Source organism: Sciurus vulgaris (assembly GCF_902686455.1).
Source record: "Sciurus vulgaris genome assembly, chromosome: 3".
NCBI lineage: Eukaryota > Metazoa > Chordata > Mammalia > Rodentia > Sciuridae > Sciurus > Sciurus vulgaris.
This window is the reverse complement of record NC_136463.1, coordinates 80197880-80217976: the sequence shown is the minus strand read 5'-3', so window position 1 is coordinate 80217976 and position 20097 is coordinate 80197880. Positions and strand designations below refer to the sequence as shown.

General features: G+C 38.3%; 1 protein-coding gene across 16 annotated transcripts in view; it reads right to left on the bottom strand.

Moving 5' to 3' along the window:
- Positions 1 to 19004, bottom strand: part of CLASP1 (cytoplasmic linker associated protein 1) — a 268066-nt gene extending 249062 nt beyond the window's left edge. For 12 of the 16 annotated variants that reach the window (XM_079132145.1, XM_079132141.1, XM_079132154.1 and 9 more), the window contains exon 1: positions 17055 to 17170. The gene's annotated coding sequence lies outside the window, so the exon portion shown is untranslated. Of the gene's footprint in view, positions 1 to 17054; positions 17171 to 17630 lie in introns of those variants that run through there. The other 4 variants (XM_079132144.1, XM_079132148.1, XM_079132149.1 and 1 more) reach the window with 2 other exon arrangements.
- Between the last annotated feature and the right edge of the window lie 1093 nt (positions 19005 to 20097).

The window sequence follows — 20097 nt, the reverse complement described above, 5'->3', positions numbered from 1 at the left end:
GATTTCAACCAGGTTTTCCAACTTCAAATACAGGGCTATTTCCCATCAAAATGATGCTGCTTCTTCTCTCAAACAACACACACAGGTCTGAGTAACTGTCACTCTCACACACACACACACACACACACACGCACACATATGTGTGCGTGTGTGTGTGTGTGTGTGTGTGTGTATTCACAAAAAGAACTACAAAGGATTGATCTGTCCACCATACTTAATGTTCTCAAAAGAAAAGCAGAAGAGCTGGAATGCAGGGGATCACCTAGCACCTGGCACAGCACCACATACTACATGAATGATCCGGAAAGAACAAATGAAGAATAAGAACCACAGACATAAGTAGTCATTGGAGAGTAATCAGCAACCTTCAGTTCAGAGAGTTCAGTATTTCCCGCAGATTGCCAAGGGCAAGACAAAGGCAAGATCAAGAGTAGGAACAAGAGGGAAGAAAAGGGTAATGCAGGGGAATGAAGGAGCAGCACAGCAAATACACATAACCATTGGGGAAAACTGGGTGAAGGATAGAGAGAACTTCTTATAATTCTGTAACCATTTCAAAATGAAAAGTTTAAAAAATTTAAAAGTTCAAAATTTAAAGAAAAAAGTTTGATTTTTTTAGTTGTCAATGAGCCTTTATTTTATTTATTTATTTTATTCATATGCAGTGCTGAGGATCAAACACAGGGCCTCACACATGCCAGGCCAAGTGCTCTACCACTGAGCCACAACCCCAGCCCAAGAAAAAAGTTTTAAAATACACCTGATGGAGACAGGTTCTTGATCCCAATTTTCTAAATTCAGTGAATACCTAACATGCTGACTAATCTGCCCAAGCACTGCCCTAAATAAGCTCCAAGTACACTGGGGAGAGAACAAGAAATAAGGAATGCATCCCAACACAATAGATCAAGAAGCTTTCCTGACAGACTTGGAGCTCTTCTGATGACTCAGTAGTATACAGGGACAGGGAAGACCACCCACAACAGTGAACCAAACATCAGGATACCATGGGGCACAGCTGTCTTGGGTGTACCATGCATTAAAATGCAGGCTTTGCTTATTGTCCCTCACACTCCAACGCAATCCCCCTTCTTCATTCCTTGCTCTAGCAACACTCATACTGAGGAGAGAATCTGGTAGACTAGGAAAACCTGCAGTCATGTAGCCCTAAGGATAAGGAGCTTGTGCTTGCTGAAGGAAGAAAACTGAAATGAGGCTTTTACAGATTTACTTATTCATTAGCAAATCATATCTTCTTATATCTACTCCAATCCTTTCAATGTAATATAAGTGAGCCATCAGGGAAAAATATCTTGGAACATCAGCTGAACAATGACAAAGACTACTAAAAACAACTTCATACACTATTTGCTATTCACCCCCATCTAACAATTTCAAGCACATAGATAGTATTTTAAATCTGTACTCTGCAAAAGCTTACACTTAACAGGAAAATTTTGCTACAAAATTTCCACTACAAACCATAGTGGAACACTGCTGTTAGTAAAATAACATTTTTACCTTCACATTTTATGGATTTAGGAAAAATTTCAAAAGAAAAGTACAAAAAGAGATGTGTGCCTTAACAATGCCAGTATATACTTAACTGTACTACGTACACATGCTCAAACTTCCAAATGGACTTGTGACTGCCTTTTTTTTTTTTTTTTTTTTTTTTTTGGTACCTTAACCACTGCGCCAGGCCTGCCTCAATAATTTTTCAATGTTGACTTATTCCTATTCGACTGTAACAGTTTTTTTAAATACTAAAAAAAAAATCACCCTAGTCCTACATTGAAACAAAAAGATCACTTAAAATAGGAATGGTGGCACACTCCTATAAATCCAGCAACTCAGGAGGCTAAGGCAGGAGGATCACAAGTTTGAAGCCAGCTTAATAACTTAGCGAGGGCCTAAGCAACTCAGCAAGACAGTCTTGAATAAAAAACAAATACGGCTGGGGATGTAACTCAGTGGTTGAGCACCCCTGGGTTCAATCCTCAGTACCAAAAAAAAAAAAAAAAAAAAAAAAAAATCACTTAACAATGTTACTGGATATAATCAAATACATGATTTAATACAATGCTGATGAAAACAAAAATTCATAACCATCAATGACAATTTGGCAACATCCATCCATAACCCAATAACTTTTGAATAGATACTTTTACCCAATAAATCCAAATCTAAGGAAATAACATGTCAAGTATGCTAACTTGTATAAAGTTGTTCATTGTAGCTATTCATTTAAAAAAGAAAATTTGCAATGAGCAGTGCAGAGTAGTGCTCACCTATAATCCCAGTGGCTCAAAAGGCTAAGGCAGGAGGATAGAAAGTTTGAGGCCAGCTTTAAAAAAAAGGGATGGGGGACTAGGGACATAAAGCACCCCTGGTTCAATCCCCAGTACCAAAAACGTTAGCTACATTTTAGTGAAAAGAGCAAACTAGAAAACAGTATTTTATAATGCCGCTTTCTAAAATAAAAATGTACTATTTATATAATAATAAATAATAAATGTTAAAAATAGCAATGGTTGTACTAATAGAACAATGCTGTAGAATTTACAAAGATATAATGGCTCATATTTGCATACACTATTTCAAAGCCCAAACTCAATCTATGACCCTGGGAATGGGGAGGGGGAGAAAGGAGAAGACAGTGAGGTGAGCACTCTACCAACTGAGCTATCTCCCCAGCCCAGGAGAAGACAGTGGAGGAGAAGAAGAAGACATTCTGTCCTTGTGTACCTTAAAACTTTTTAACCCTGTACATATTATTTATTCCAAATAAATGTAAATTTTAAACATTAAAAATATTTATATTCTGTCTAATTAGTTTATATTCTAATTAGTCCATACTCTACCTAATTAATACCAGAAAGTTGTTTGCAAATCAAGTAGAATTATAATCCTGATACCTCAACCATTATCAGTTATAATACCAAGTACTGAAAACAACTGAAACTGCAGTTTATTCAGTGAATTGTCCAAATCCAGCACTCATCTCTAGAAGCAATAACACCTATAAAGAAACAAAGCACATTCCTGAACCTCAACCAGACTTGGAATTCTTGCCAAGTTAAAAACAGAAAAACAATAATGGGAAGAAGACAAATGCTCAGCCATGTTTTAAGTCAGAAACAATACATGGTTATATGCTATTTTGAAATTATATATTTTTAAAATACATTAGTAAGCACAGAACTCTCACTGCGGGCTGTATTGTTATAATCTCTAAAGTGGAAAATGTGGCAATCTCAAAATTTTGACATGTGACCTTTAACCCCAAATGTCAATATCTGGGAATTTACATATATAGATATATATATATATGCAAAATAACTAAATATAGAAGTCTTTGTAGCACTTTATAGGATTAGAAAAACTAAGTGTTATCAATAGTACACTCAGCAAACTATGGAATATAATATGACAACATGCTATTCAGCTGTAATATTCATTTAAAAATTAAAAAGAAAGTCTTTCATGTATAGATAGAACAATTTCTAAAATATAAGTTTAATGAAAAGTAAAACATAGAATAGTTGATACTAAGCTACCATCTGTACAAAAAGGAGGAAAGGTGTATATACACATATACACACACATATATATACATTCTTTCACATATATAATTTTTGCCTCCAGGAAGATTGGATGAGAGCGGATAGGAGACAAACTTAAAATTTTAAACTGTGTATGCATTACCTGTTTTTAAAGAATATTTTATAATAGAAAAATTTCACATATGTAACTAGCAGTCTTCCCATTTCTCGATAATTTAAATAAGATGAAAAGAATTCTCATATCAACTACAACAGATTTAAATTCACTCATAATAAAAGGGGGCAGAAGTATTTCCCCTAGGCGCCTTTTGTAAAATTATATAGTCAATAATGCATGTAATAAGCTTGTAACTACAATTAAAAAATACAGTGTTAATAATTTCATCACTATCCAAAAGCAAGAGCAATAGCAAACAGTTTTCCAAAAGGACAACATCTAGCCCTCACCCTAAAAATTCCAGAATTAAATCACTGATCAGTTGATGATTCAGGTAAGTATCTAAAAACAGAAGTCCTTTTTTTTATTAAGATATAAGGCTTTCTGAAAGATGTCACTTTTAAACATGCTTCTTCTCTCAGCAACCGTGCTCTCCTGGCTATTATCTGTGGCCACTTTATAAAATTAGAACATGGTATGAATACTGTCAAGAGTCAGTCTCCTTGTCCCACTGTCACAAGCTAGGTCCCAGCCAACACAGTTCTCTCATGAATGTAAGACAACAAACAGGTCTCAGAGTACCCAACCAAGAGTACACACCTGGTTCAGGCTCTGACACCTTCAGGTCAAAACAGGAAGAGGCCATACCTTTTTCCCCAGTCCTAGATTCAGGAGCCTTAGTCCATTTTTGTTCCTATCACAAAATACCTGAGACTGGGTGATTTATAAAAAACAGGTTTAGCGTTGGGATGTAGCTCAGTAGTAGAGTACTTGCCTGGTACGCATAAAGCCCTGGGTTTAATCTCCTGTACCAAAAGAGAAAGAGAGAAAGAGAGATTGATTGATTTGACTCGTGGCTCTGGAGGCTGGGAAGCCCAAGAACAAGGGCACCAGTGCCTGGTGAGGGCCTTCTTGCTGCCTCACAACATGGCAGAGATCACATTACATCACATGGCGAGACAGAGCAAATATGCAGCTTGGATCTCTCTTCCTCTTCATATTAAGCTACTAATGTCCTTGTGGGGGGCCCTCCCCTCATGACCTCACCTAATCCTAATTACTTCCCGGAGACACCTAACTCCAAATACCATTAACATACAAATTTGAGGATTAAGTTTCCAACATATGATATTAGGGAGATACGTTCAAAACCTTCTTCCCAGAGAAGCACCTATAATACATAAAATCATAAATGTCTCCTTCCCTTTTACATACAGATCTCTTCGGGAACAAGGCTGAAAAACCTTTCTCTCTGTCCTCAGGCACACTAGCAAACTGTATGGAAGATTCTAATCAAGTTATAAGTTTATTTAGAGCTCTACTAATCACCCAGGATACACCCTAGAATAACTCTGATTTTGTTTGCTTGTTTTTAGCTTTTGTTGTACCCAGGGGTGTTCTACCACTGAGCAACACTCCCAGCCCTTTCCTTAGTTATTATTTTGAGACAGAGGTTTGCTAAATTGCCCAGGTTAGCCTTGAACTTGGGCTTCTCCAGCTTCAACCTACTCACTGGCTGGGATTACAGGTGTGAACCACCTGACCAACTAACTCTTATCTTAATGGCAGCTGTTTTCATTAAAGACTCTCCTTTTTTAGGCCCCATTTACATTAACACAGTCTTTCTGCATCTCTTTCGGTACCCCTACCCATCCCCAAAGAGGTCCAATAACCAAATAATTACAATGAGATGTTCCTAATCTTGCAGCACTTAGAAATTCTTTCAGGATTCAATAAAATCATTACTATACAATTCAAATATTGTCAACTTTGTCCAAATAAATGATCCTTTGGCAATTTCAGAAATCTGCTCCAAATTCTGAAAAGAAAGAATGGAAAGCTCTTTCCAATGTTTTCACTTTAGAAATTAAATTCTAAACTATACGCAATAAGCTTAGCATGCCAATCTCCATATATAAGCAAGTACATCAGCAACAAGCTAAAATGTTCCTTCCACTCCTTAATCCAGATCAGCTCACAATGAAAGCATTTCTTTTTAAAGGACCCCCCCCTCCTCAGAATGGGAGCAAGTGCCTGGAGGGTAATACATTAAGTGAAAAAAAAAACATACTTCTTGAATCAAACTTTTTGGGCAAAAGATGTACACAAACATATAGCTGTAGTTACAGATTCAGATACACACCAGCCCAACTTCTCCCAAAAGTAGGGGGAAGGTAAAGAAAGTAAGCAGCCCTCTCCTTCCTACTTTTCCTGATCCTACTTCAGGGAGTTTAAGTTCTTGATGAATTATTTGTTGATTGACAGTTATTTTGAAAGCATAGGAAATACTATATTTGTTCTAGCCTCTCTTGATGTTATGTTGCTTATAACCAGAAAACAAAAGAATAAAATAATTCCTTTATTTGTGCCCACTGTTCATAAGGATCTTCAAAAATAAACATTAGATAAAAAACAAGTATCTCAAGTGATAGAAGTATTTACATAACAAAGCGCTATAAAACACTTCCTTAGGAGTCAAAATCTACTGGAAAACAAAACACCAAAGGCCAGCCTTCAAGCTGAGCCTTCCCGTCACTGCATCTGGACTGTAGATTACAAAATGGACTCCCAAGGGAGGTCTCATGGCCTAGGAGAAGTAACATTAGATGCTACTGAACACTACAGAGTGTGATGGAGGGAAATACGATCAGACTCAAATAGAAAGAGCAGGTCCTTCTTCACCAGTTAACCTTTGGAATTTCTAGACAAAAGAATTTTTCTAATGCCATTTATTTCATTTTTTTTTCCTTAGAAAATACTTATTGCAAGAATTCAAAGTAATTTTCAAATTAAGCATTATCAAAAATGAAAAGACAAGGTCTGGACATCAAAATCATCCCTAAAATAAGTAAAATTTCCAATTTAAAACTCAGTCACAGGGCTGGAGGTTGTGGTTCAGTAGTACAGCTCTTGCACATGTGAGGCACTGGGTTCAAGCCTTGGCACAACATAAAAATAAAATAATTATAATAAACAAGTAAATAAAGATATTGTGTACATCTACAACTAAAAAATATTTTTTAAAAAAAACTGTCACCAAAGTCTCACACAGCCCATCAATATTTTTTAAACATTCATGCAATGAACCCAATGTTGTGCTATCTGTTGTTAATCCAAATACCATACATCACCAAAAAATTCCTAAGGCATTTGGAAGAACCAAGATACTATTATCAATTCCCACACTCAGTAAAGTGATTTTAAATGATCTGAGTAAAAATCCTTGAAAGATTTTTTAATACATGATCAATAATCTTTAAAGAATTTGCTGTAACTATGCAAATATATTCATAAGGACCCATTCAATTTCACAATTCAGTCAATAACGGTTAAGTACAACACTTGCAGAGTATTAGATTAGGCATTAGAGCGACGGAAAGGATACCACATTAGGCACTAGAGTTATGCCCCCTCCACAAAAGGAGGAAACTGGGAAACAAGGAAACCGGGAAATAAAGAAATACGACATATACTCTCATACCCTGAAAGTTCTTTTAATCTATTTTTGAAACACAAACTATTTAAAAGTTAAATAGGGTGCTAGGGATGTAGCAGAGCTCTCGCCTAGCATTCCCAAGGCCCTGGGTTCAATCCCCAGTACCAAAAAAAAAAAGTTAAATAGGAGGCTACAGGTATAGTTCAGTGGTAAAGTGCATGCTTAGCATCTGTGAGGCCCTGACTACAGCTCAAAAACAAAAAATTAAAATTAAATAAAATAAGTAAAAGTTAAATAATGATACACAATAAGAAAGGAATTTGTATTTATTGTCTCATGTTATCAAGGGACAAAGTGGTAACACAAAAAACTTCCATGTACCCTGTTTAAAGGGAAGAAAACATGAGATAGGGAGAGGTGAAAAGGGAGGCAATAAAGTCAGAAAACCAAAACAAGATGCAACTGACACCAGTGATACAGAACAGAAGAAATTAGCCAGGTGAAGTAGTACAGGTTTGTAATCTCAACTACTCAGGAGGCTGAGGCAGGAGGATTGCCAAATTTGAGATCAGCCTGAGCAACTTAGCAAGACCCTATCTTAAAATTTAAAAAGAGCTGGGGATGTAACTCAGAGGTAAAGTACTCACCTAACATGTGCAAGACCCTAGCCTAGGTTCCAAGAAAGACAGAAAGCAAGCAAGCAGGCAGTTGATTTTTTGTTTTTTTAATTTTAATAGTCTTCAACAAATGATCTTAGAACAACTGGATATCCACATACAAAAGAATGAACTTGGACTTGCCACCTTGTACCATTTACAAAAATTAACTCAAAGTGAACCAAGGACCTCAAAAATGAAGAGCTAAAATCATGAACTATTAGAAGAAAACACAGGGATAAATTTCATTCTGTTGAATTCGGCAACAAATTCTTAGATATGACACTAGAAGCACAAGCGACAAAAGAAAACAGATAAACCAATTAAAATTTAGTATTTTTGTGCATCAAGTCATTATCAAGAAAGACAACCTACAGAATAGGAGAAAATATTTGTAAATCACATATCTAATAAGGAATTTATATTCAAAATACTTAAGAAAATTTTTAAAACTCAACCAAAAAGAAGACAGCCAGGAGTGGTATAATCCCAGCTACTCAGGAGTCCCAGGCAGGAGGATCACAGGCTGGAGACTAGCCTCTGCAATTTAGCATGACCCTCAGCAACTTAGTGAGATCCTGTCCCCACCCCCAAAATTAAAATAACTGGGGTATAGTTTATTGTAAAGTGTTCCTGAGTTCAAAACCAGTAAAAAAAAAAAAAAAAAAAGGACCAACAATACATTTTAAAATGTGTGAAGGATCTGAACAGACTTTTCTCCAAAGAACACATGACAGCCAATAGACAACACAAAAGTACACCTTCATTGTTAGAAAAATGAAAATCAAAACCACAATGCGATACCATTTCACATATATTCTAAAGAAATATAACAAAAACATTTATTAAAAAAAACAGAAAATAATTGTTGGTAAGGATGTGGAGAAATTGAAACTCTAATACAGTGCTAGTGGGAATGTAAAATGGTGCAGCCATGGTGAAAAACAATTTGGCAATTGCTTTGAAAGTTAAACATGGAATTACCATATGACCCAACAGTTCCATTTCAAGACATACACTCAAAATAATCAAAAACTGAGACTCAGATATTTTACTTCAATGTTCACTGCACGACTACTGATAATAACCAAAAACTAGAAACAAGGCAAGTACCATCAACATAAATGAATAAATAAGATGTGGTATATCCATACAATAGAATATTACTCAGCAATAAAAAAGGAATGGCATTAGGATACATATTATAACATACATGAACCTTGAAAACAGTATGCTAAGTATTTAAGATAGTCACAATAGAACACATTTTTTATGGTTCCACTCACATGAAATATCCAGAATAAGCAATTGTATGGAGACAGAAGTAGATTAGTAGTTACTAGGGACTGGAAAAGGGAAGAATGAGGAGCTCTGCTCAATGGATACAGAGTTTCTATTCAAGGTGATGGAAAACATTTGGAAACAAGATGACAGTGGCAGTGTGAATATAGTTTAATACCACTGAATTACATACTCAAAAATGGTCACAATGGCATACTTTGATGTACATATATTTTACCACACTAAAATTAAATTTAAAAAAAAAAAAGCCATATTAGGTCTTCAGAGATCTGGATTGCCCAAAGGTAAATTTCAGTCAGGGATTCAAATCTAAAAGGGGGTATGGGATCATTGGATCTAAGCTTCCTGGCAATTCTAGTGGGAAGCTTCCATCCCCTAATTCCTCCTGGCTAATGGGGAGTCTCTAGATGCTGCCAGGTGGTGGGAGCAGACTTTCCCCAAGGCAGCCTACTGATCTCACATGAACGAGGAACAACCTGAGCTGGAAGGAAAGAAGGAAGGAAGGAAGACAGAAAGGAAGCTGAAAAATCTGAAAGCAGCAGTGTGATCATACATTATTAAAGTTCAAAGCCTCAGTTTCCACTTATAAATGAAAACAACACTTGCCTTTAAATGTTGCTATGAAACTTGCAATAGAATACCTGTAACACTCAGGCCAATGCCTGGCAAATGGTAGGCATTCAATCTATGATGACTGCTGCTACCATGCTACTCTTGGGACTACCAAGGGCTGAGCAGGCCAAGGCTTGGATGGGGTCTATCAGAACTTAAAACACAACCACTAGCAACATGAGGAGACTTCCGAGAAGAAGCAGTTTTAATGCAGTTCAACTTCCCTTAAAAAGACTGGGCTTATTGTTCCTAGAACGAATCCAGCTACTCTTCATTAGGAAAAGCACTGCTACACAATTCATTCTCTCTATACAACAGGCCTCTGTTAGCACGTCTGAGCAACCGTTCATAACACAGTCAGCCTCTACCCACAGGAAAGACACAATCTGTGAAGAAAATTAGATGGAAGGTAGTCCCCAGAGGCTGCTGTCAATCTTTGGTGGCCTCAGAAGCATTTGGGGAACCTGTTAAAATAACAGATACCTCAGTCAGCCCACAGTCTGAAGAGTAAATATTTTAGGCTGGGCCCTAGTACACAACTGTCTAAAGAAACACTTAAGGGTTGGGAATGTGGTTCAGTGGTAAAGTGCTTGCCTAGCATGATGAGGTCCTGGGTTTGACCCCAAGTACTGCAACAAAAATAACATTTAAGGTAGGACACAAAAATGTTATAAGATCACATTCCAAGGTGGACAAATACCACAATCTGCCCCACAAAGCAAGAGTCGTATTTTCTTGTTGCTCATCTTGAAATGCAATGGTTTTGGTGATGTTATTGGCAATACAAGAAAATAAGCAACATCACATGCACGTGAATAACTGATTAAAGTTTCATACAGTACTTTCATATAAAAATATCTAGTGATTGTTTATCTTTTAAATGAATACAAAATAATAATAAAAAATAAAAATAATGTACCATCTACATTTCTTTTAGTAGCAAAAATATTCTTCAATTATATTACCAGAAGTTGGTCAAATTTGTGACCAACTTCTTGGTACATGCTTTCATTACTGGGAAAATTATTAACAGGCACAAATTTCTGATTATCAGTCAGGCAACATGTATCAAATGTGATCAACCTGATAATCTCACTTCATTGAATTTATCCCAAGAAAATAATAACAAAAGGGAAAAAAAAATACATACAAAAAGATGTCATTGTATCACATGTAATATCAAAAAGATGTAAAGGGGGCTGGGGTTGTGGCTCAGTGGTAGAGTGTTTGCCTAGCACATGTGAAACACTGGTTTTGATCCTCAGCACCACATAAAAATAAATAAATAAAGGTATTGTGTCAATCTACAACTAAAAAAAATTTTCAAAAAAAGAGATGTAAAGTATCTAAAATAGTTTATCAAAATTTGCCATATTAATTCAAATATGAAAGTATTAAAAATTAAAATTATGTACATTACAGTTACAAACTATATATTAGTTACAACCTGTAAAATAATTACAAACTATTCATAGAACATACAAAATCTAAAATTACTTACTACAAAGTACAGATACAAGGATGGTCTCAGAGGGTAGTTCATTAAGAAATAATAGCTAAACCTGGGGGTGTGGCTCAGAGGTAGAGCACCCGTTGGCATGCATGGGACACTGGGTTCAATCCTCAGCACCACCAAAATAAATAAATAAAGCTATTCCTGGGGTGGTTTAACATGGGTTATTCCTCTCTGGTCTCTCAATTTCTGTATTATTGCTACATTGCTATAACGACTATAAATAAATTTAATTGATTCTGCCTGGAGAGTTATTTGAACAACAGTTACATAGGTGGAGAGTGCAACATTGACCTTAGCTATCCTGAACCAAGACAAACATACCCAAATGTGCCATGGTGGTAAAACATGGCTGTGAGACTGGTTCTAGATAATTTGCCCCAAAAGATACATCTTGGCAGATGAATGCAAATATAAAATCTTATTTAAAAAAAAAAAAAAAGCAAGGATATGCACTCAAGGAAAGGAGGAGTCTGGCTGGGCAGATAGTTACATGGCAAAGAGATCAGAATACTTCATGAACCACAACTTCAATAAAAGCCAACAAAATTATGTATCTAAGAGATAGTGTGATTCATGAGACAGAAGGCCCAGTTCTTTTCCTAGTTCTATCAGGACTGGATTTCACTTGCAAACCTTGGTTTCTTATGTGCTGTCTCTCCTTCCCAACTTACAGGACTTGGAAGAAAAGACAATTATAACTGTAAAGGTGCTTTGAAAATCATGATTTTTTAAATCTTGCTAATATTACTATGAAGACATTCATTTATGTCTCTACAAAAATGGGGGGTAAGAATTAACTGTATTTACTAGCTCAAGAGGTTGAAGCAAGAGGTTCATGACTTCAAATCCAGCCTCAGCAAAAAGCGAGGCACTAAGCAACTCAGTGAGACCCCGTCTCATTTAAACACAAAATAGGGCTGGGGATGTGGCTCAGTGGTTAAGCACCCCTGAGTTCAATCCCCAATACCCCCCCCCCAAAAAAAATACATTCTAAACTGGTAAGCAGATATGTCTCAGAGGAGCACGGAGACTGCACCTCCTGTTAAGACTGCCCTTTCCATCAACATTGCCCTTCCCATTACCTGAATTTTTATATCTATTCACTTATCATTTGGGTAATTCTTTAAGTTTTAATTTGTAAAAGCTGCCAGGCAAGGAGGCACATGCCTCTAATCCCAGCAACTCGGGAGCCTGAGGCAGGGAGATCACAAGTTTGAGGTCAGCCTCAGCAACGGAGCAAGATCCTATATCAAAATAAAAAATAAAAAGGGCTGGGGATGTAGCTCAGTGGTTAATCACCCCTGGGTTCAATCCCCAATAAACTCCCCCCAAGAAAAGCTAGTGCAATCACTGACAGCATAAATATAGAAGATAGAGTTCTCAACTTTGAGGGTGACACCCAGGTTCCATACAGACTTAACTGATCAAAATTTCTGGATGGAAGAGAGTAAATAAATAAACCCAAGCCATTTAGAATTTAACAAGTTTCCAGAGTGCTTCCAGTGACTTTCTTACTGCAATTACTACAACATTGTAATAATATTAGCTCAATATTATCATGTATCACCCACTTAATATATGACAGTCACTGTTCTAGCACTTTACATGTATTACTCATATGACCTTTACAACCATATAAGCATGTGCCGCTGTTAACACTGCCCTCCCCTTACCCTCATTTTTACAGATGAAGACACTAAAATACAAAGAGATAACTTAATTGGCCCAAAGTCACAAGACTAACAAGTGGCAAAGTTCGAAAATTGTTGATATAGTTTCCTAACCTAAGAAAACAGGCATGATGGTGCACACCTGTACTTCCAGCTACTTGGAAGCTGAGGCAAGAGGACTGCAAGTTCAAGGCCAATCTTAGCAATTTAGAAAGACCCTCAGCAACTTAGCAAGACCCTGCCTCAAGTTAAAAAATTAAAAGACCTGGGAATGTAGCTCAATGGCAGAGCAGATCTGGGTTCAATTCTAGTAATGAGGGAGGGAAAGAAGGAAGGAAGGAAACTGTTGTATGTATACTCTGGTCAGGCCATATTGAAGTCTTCTGTTTTATTTTACACACTGCATTTTAAAATACTTAAAAGGGGCTGGAGTTGTGGCTCAGTGGTAGAGTGCTTGCCGAGCATGCGTGAGGCACTGGGTTCAATTCTCAGCACCACATATAAATAAATAAAAAATAAAGGTCCAATGACAACTAAAAAAAAAAAAAACAAAAACATAAAAAATTTTTAAAAAGCACTTAAAAAACAGAGTTGCCCAAAGAAGGCTAGTAAGCCCCCATTAAACTAGGAGGGCAGCTGGGAATGTAGCTCAGTATAGAGTACATGCATAACATGTGAGCTGAATCCATATCACCAAATAAATAAACCTGCAGGAGACAAAGAATCTAGGGCAGGTGTCCAATATAACTGCCATCAATTCATGTTGTAATTGTCTCCCCTCCTAGACCATGAGCCCTGAAGTGCAGGAACCATGTACATATGCCTCTTGGTACCTTGTGCCTACCTGAAGGGTTTAGTAAATAATCTAATCAATAAATCTAGATAAATCCTGATGACTGTCCTGGGAAACATTTAGGACTATTGTGCAGAGAAGAAACAAACTTAATTTATGTTACTTCTGGGGAACAATTAATGTCAACAGGTAAAAGGGGAGGACTGGATTTTGGAACAGTCTAAAAACATGTCTGGCAACCAAGCCTGTGCAAGAATGAAGAAGCATGCTTGAGGTTTGAGGCTGATGACCAGAAAGTAGCAGGAATATGGTAGGATGCTGGATTATGGTGCCTCTAAGAGCTCTTCTTCTAAGGTACAAATCCTATTAGTCTACATTCCAAAGTATTTTTTCATTCTTTCATATAATCAGCAATTTCTACTAGGTATAAAAGTCACATTAGTAAGCTACCATGGACACTACAATGTGTTCTATAAACTTCCTGTGCTTTCAAGGACCTAGATAAGAGTGCATGTCCACAAGTATACCTGAGTTAGGAGGAAGGTGATGGATATGACAGGGAACAGCAAGGGGTGAAACCTCCAGGTGAGAATATGTCTGACCATAAAGTGGGCAGGGAAGTCCTGGGATGGTGAAGACCCAGCTAGAAACAATCAGTAAACTCTGGTGCTTGAGCAGTGACTTAGTCTAATATGTACATATACTTCATGGACGATGCTCTGCTGACACAGTAAAGAAAGCTTAGTTCATTTTTTAAAATTATATTTTATAAATCAAAAACTATATCATCAATGCTTTGTTTAGTTTTTGTTTTTATTTTTAAGACTAATAGATCCTTCACTTCTTTTCAAGGAAATCTTTTAAATGATTCTTCTTTTAAACATGTTTTACTACTGTCTACTATTTCAACTATCTGAAATCCAGACATGCAGTTATCACAACTGATAGTTATTAAAATTCAGCTCTCAGGGAAAAAAAACAGCTCTAAGCCTAACACTGACCCTTAAATGACTATGAGATCCACCAACAGAACTATAAAATAAAAAGTATTATTTATTTAAAAACTGATTTTAAGTAGAAGAGTTTTAAGAATAAATGGAGTCTCAAACAATGTATCTCATCCAACTTTTAAATCATGACACTGAAGCCAGGCATGGTGGCATGAGTCTGTGATCTCAGAGACTAGGGAGGCTGAGGCAGAAAGTGGATCACAAATTCAAGGCCAGAGTCAGCAATTTAGGGAGGCCCTAAACAACTTAGCCAGACCCTGTCTCAAAATAAAAGATAAAAAGGGCTGGGGATGAAGCTCGGTGGTAAAACACCCCTGGGTTCAATTCTCAGTACCAAAACAAAAAAGCAAAAAAGGAAAACAAAATTAACAGAAGAGTGAGGCAAAAAAAAATCTCAATCCAAAACCAAACAAAACATAACATGTTTGAATAATAAACTTCTTCTGGCCAGTCATTTCTCATCATCCATGTAAACTATTTTAAGGATCTGAAATCTTCCTCTATAAAAAGCAAGTTCCCATCATCTGAACTACCCTTACATTCTATCACAGTAGTTTCCAAAGCATAACTCACCAAGCTTCAGATTTTTGCTTATCTACTGTACATAAATAAGACTGAATCTGTGGGTCAATTCAAAAGCCTGACACACTAGGAGATCTGGGGTTTGGGTTCTAACACAAATTATGTTGTAAACTTTGCAAAAAGCCTTTTCTGTACTTGCCACATGGACTGTAACATAGAGATACAGTATTTGTCATCTCCACTACTAATAAAAGTCTCTTTGAAGGAGTTCTGCCTGGTTAACCTTAGCTGGGAGAATTCAAAACTATGGCTGAAAACTCCTTGATAAAAATTAAAACTTTAAAAATCTAAAAAGAAGTGTTACAAGTTAGCTCATATAAACAATGACTAACAGACTGAGATTTGAGTAACTGTACAAAGGGGCAATTAGATAGTTTTATGAAAATGAATAAGCAAACAATTCATCAAATTTAAAATTTTTTCTTAGTAAATGGAGAAGATAAATAATATTCAGTACTCTGTGGCACTGTGTTATTTTCCTTATCTCTGTAGTCTCTGCATCAATGTTACTATTCTTCTAAACCCCTTGAAGAGCAAACGGACTGGGACGGTCCCTCATAGGAAAAGTTCAGTAAATGTCACGAATAATAAATAATAGTAACAAAAACACAATTCTTAAGGCCAGAATTGACATCGGACTGGGACTCCTGAATATGGTGCAAGGTACATGGCATCATGCAACTATTTCTCACTCTGACTCTTCTGCATCATTGCCTCCCAAAGGGCTATAGAACCCAAAGCTCTCATTGCCACATCTACAAATTAAAGTATCATGTTTAAAGAGCTCACAGGTTCTACGAATAGGTCAGTATTTAATGGAGGAAACCAAAATACACAGAAATTCACCCGAAGAAACACGACACGTTTTAAGGCTCCACCTAATTATTATTATTTTATTTCAGAAATAAACACAACTCTTCTTTAAATATTATGTAATAAGTTGGACTCTGGAAAACCCCATACTCATCCAAGCAGCTCAGAAAAATGGAAAGCAAAATTCGATTAGCTCCATTGTACCCAACCAGGCTAACGTGCAAGATCACACACTCATCTTCGTCAGAGCGTCTCTGCCAATACCAAAGAACAACAAAGGCAAGTTGAGGAGGCTTAACTCAGCACTTGTCCGCTTTCCCAGTTTCGGAAAGAAGCTCTCTGAGGGCCCCCAGAGACCACGGGGACCCTCCGCATCGCTCCCGGCGGGCTGCTCAGCTCGGCGCCACTCGCTCAGCTTTTGTCTGGCCCGGCTGGGAGCCTCGGCCGCTCGCCTCCCCGGGACCCTTCCCTCTGGATCTTTCTCCACACCCATCACTCGCCGATGACTAGTTCTTGTAGGTTTCTCTCCTTAGCCCCCTTGCCCTCGCAATCCCGAGCGCCTTTCAAATGCGACCCGAGTTGAGTTGGCTTCTCCCACCCGGCCGGCGGACTCGGGTCAGGAAGGGGCCCGGGGTGGAGTCTGGGAGAGGGAAAGTGAGAGGGGCACACAAAGCCCGGCTGACCCCACCACAGCCGCCCTCCCTCCCTCTGCAAAGAAGCCTGGGATCAGCAAGCTACGGGTAGGATAAACAGCCCTCACATCCCGCTCCTCACCGAGCTCCCACTTAAGGGCCGCCCCCTCCCCCCAAAGTGCACCCAAGAGTGGATGACAGCGCTGGACATCGCCCCCACCCAGACCCGGCGCCCGCCGCCGCGGGGGAGGGGCCGGGGGCCTCGGGACGACTCGGGTCTAAACCTCCTCGCCCTAACCCGGTACTTACAATCCTATTATTCGCTACTGTTTGCCGTTGCGGACCGGACAGCCGCCGCCTTCTCCTCCACCCCAATGAGGTTAAGCGCTTGGTGCGGGGATTAAAAAAAAAAAAAAAAAAAAAAAAAAAAGGAAAAAAAAAAAAAAAGGAGCGAGAGAAGCCCACAGCGCCTGCGCAGTGCAGTCTCCCTTTTTCCCTTTACCGCCACCGAACGGGCTGGACCATAGAGAGTGTAAATCGAGACCAGAGCGGTGGCTGCCTCTCTATGGTAACGCCCCGCGCAGGCGCCAGCCTTCCTGCGTTGAGCTTCAGGAGCTGGCAGCCTTTGGAGCTTTTGCCTTCACGGAGAATGTTAGTTGACGCTAATGGGGACCCGTAGGGTAAAGGTTAAGGAAAGGGTAGCCGTAGTGTAAGTTAGTCAGCTTGGAGACTTGCGGCAAAACTCGGGCGAGGTAGAAAAGGCGGACCTAAGCAAGACACACTAGGAAGCCGGGAGAGTGATAGGAAGAGCTAGAGAGGAGTCAGGAGAGCGTAGATAAAAGTCGTCCGGCCGGAACTTCCTTTGGTTGGGTGAGGGTCTAATACCTGAAGGAAACAGTGTTTCACTTCTGGGTTACGGGCGCCCGCTCTCCATCGTGCGACTTTGACAGAGGAAATTGTACCCTGTGACTGCCCGTAGCGAGGTAGCGCGTCGGTTTCCCAAGGTGGCGCGGACGCTTATCCCGGAAGCACAACTTTTAAATAGTTTTTTGCTGTTTTAAGGAGTGGAGCCGCCCCAATGGAGGTTTCAGGGACTCTGAGTTGGCCGGCAAAGAGTTTCTTTTTACTTATACAACTTCTCATATAATGCCGTTTATGACCTTCCTCGCGCGTTACCCTCGGATGAAATGTGAGAAAGTGTTCTGAAGGGTAGAAAGCTATATAAATTTAGGGCTGCCTTCAAGGACCCTGAAGAACCCGCAGTTCGGCCGCGTCAGGCCGCGGTGCTCGCCGGTAATTTGACTCTGAATGATTTTGTGATGAGAACCTACACTGCTTCGCGAAAATCACTCTTAAGAGTGATGTTCAATGCATGGGATTCTTACGGAACCTCTTTGGTGCCGAGTTCCTCGTTGCGGGGTGTGAGTGTGTTGGGAGAAGGGTACTGGCGAACTCTGAGATAATGCCTTCTGGTCCCCAGGGATTTAGGAGCCATGACTGGAGGGGCTAAGCTAGCACAGTGCTATGTGTGGATCTTGTGCAGAAATATTAAGAGAACTGTAGTTTTAAGAAATAAGAATAACAGGATACAGTTCCTGGTTGAATCTAGAAAGGCATCGTATTTGGGACCAAAGCACAAGCAGTCTCTTGAATATGGTTAGGTGATAATGAAACAGCATTCCAGAGAAGAAACACCATGGGGTAAAGGCTAAAGAGGAGTTGGCTGGTATGTGGGAATATAACTAATGCGAAGAGTAGTCTACCTGATATGGAAAAAAGGGGGGGGTGATGCGAAGTAAGGATTGATAAGTAGAATGGGAAATAATTGTTTGTTTTCTTACACACCTAACAGAGTTTACCGTCCTAACCACTTTTCATATAGTTCAGTAACTTTAGGTAAGTTTACGTTGTTGTGCAGCCATTCCAGCATTCTTTTAGTGTTGCAAAGCAGGTTCTGAAACCATTAAACAACAATTTTCTATTTCCTCTCTACGATAACCAGTGTTCTACTATGTATGAATTTGACTTCTCTAGGTACCTCATGAAAGTGTAATAATATACTGTTGATCTTTTTGTGACTGACTTATTTCACATAGCATAATGTCCTCAAGATTTATCCTTGTTGACTGGTTGTGGTGGCACACACCTGTAATCCCAGCAATTCAGGAGTCTGAGGCAGGAGGGTTGAAAGTTCAAGTCCATCCTTAGCAACTTGGCAAGACTGTATCCCAAAAGTGGGGGATATGTTCAGTGGTTGAGCACCTTAGGTCTATCGCCAGTACTTTAAAAAAAAAAAAAAAAAAAAAAAGTGTGTTCTATGTTGTACCACATGTCATAACATCTTCCTTTTTTTATATATATATATAAATCAGTTCCATTTTATTCACATACATTTCATGGACATGACATGACAATATGTTGATAAGGAGTCTTTTAGAATAGAGTACCAGGACACATACTTTATATTCTTTCATGTTTTTCTTAGTGCATTATAGTTATACATAATATTTAGATTCATTTTGATAGACATAGGATATAATTTGCTCCAATTCAGTCCACAGTACTTCCCCTTTCCCTTCCCTTCTTCCTCTCCCATTTCCCCTTCTCTACTCCACTGGTTGTCCTGCTATGTATGTTTTTTTTTTTTTTTTTTTTTTACTATTTATTTTTTTATTTTTAGACCCAAGATATTTTATTAACAACTACTACAAACAGTAAGATAGCCCAATTAGATTACCAAGTACAAAATCAACATACAAAAACATCCTTCTTTTTAAAGACTAAATAATATCCCATTGTATTTATGTCCACTTGAATTGCTTCCACCTTTTTGTTATCATGAATAATGCTGTTGTGTATGGGTGTACCATTATCTCTTTAAGACATTGCTTTTTAATAGAATGGGAAAGATTTAGAAACCAAGTAGAGAAATCCACACTTGACAGTACTGGTTCAGATCCTTAACTAGGGGTAGTAACATTGTAAAAGAAGAGGTTTTTATCGTGTTTGTTTTGTTTGAAGTACTGGGAATCTAACCCAGTGTCTCTTGAATACTAGGCAAGTACTCTAACACTGAATTAAATCCCCAGTCCCAAGAAATGTTTTAGAAAGTGATTTTTCCCTCAAAGTTGAGTATATACCCCCACTTAGATAAAGCATTTTTGAAGGCCTTTTTTATGCTAGGCATTATACTACTGCTTTCTGTAAATTATTAGAGTGTCTTTGCACCAAGATCAACATGAGCCAATAGTTATTCACCCCATTTTACAAGTGAGAAAACCAAAGCTTCCTTAGGTATGGGCTGAGGGAAGATTCACCAACTACACATATACACAAGTGATGAGGAAAGAAA